A 215-nucleotide genomic window follows, 5' to 3' on the forward strand; every position below is an offset into this window, starting at 1 on the left:
TCCATTTGTTGAACTTTGTATTGTGTACGACTACAAAATAACGAATTAAAGAATTAAACGTAGAAATATAAACATCCCTTCCATGCCATAAAAAGGTGGTTTTATCTACATTATCTGCGGCTTGCGTGGAAAAACCGGCTCAATATTTATGCTAATTATGACTACTTAATTTGCATAGACACAGTAATGAAACGTAACATGCTTTCTTAACCTCA

Source organism: Hippocampus guttulatus, chromosome 22 (genome assembly GCF_054856545.1).
Source record: "Hippocampus guttulatus isolate MCC_2025c chromosome 22, RoL_Hgut_1.0, whole genome shotgun sequence".
NCBI lineage: Eukaryota > Metazoa > Chordata > Actinopteri > Syngnathiformes > Syngnathidae > Hippocampus > Hippocampus guttulatus.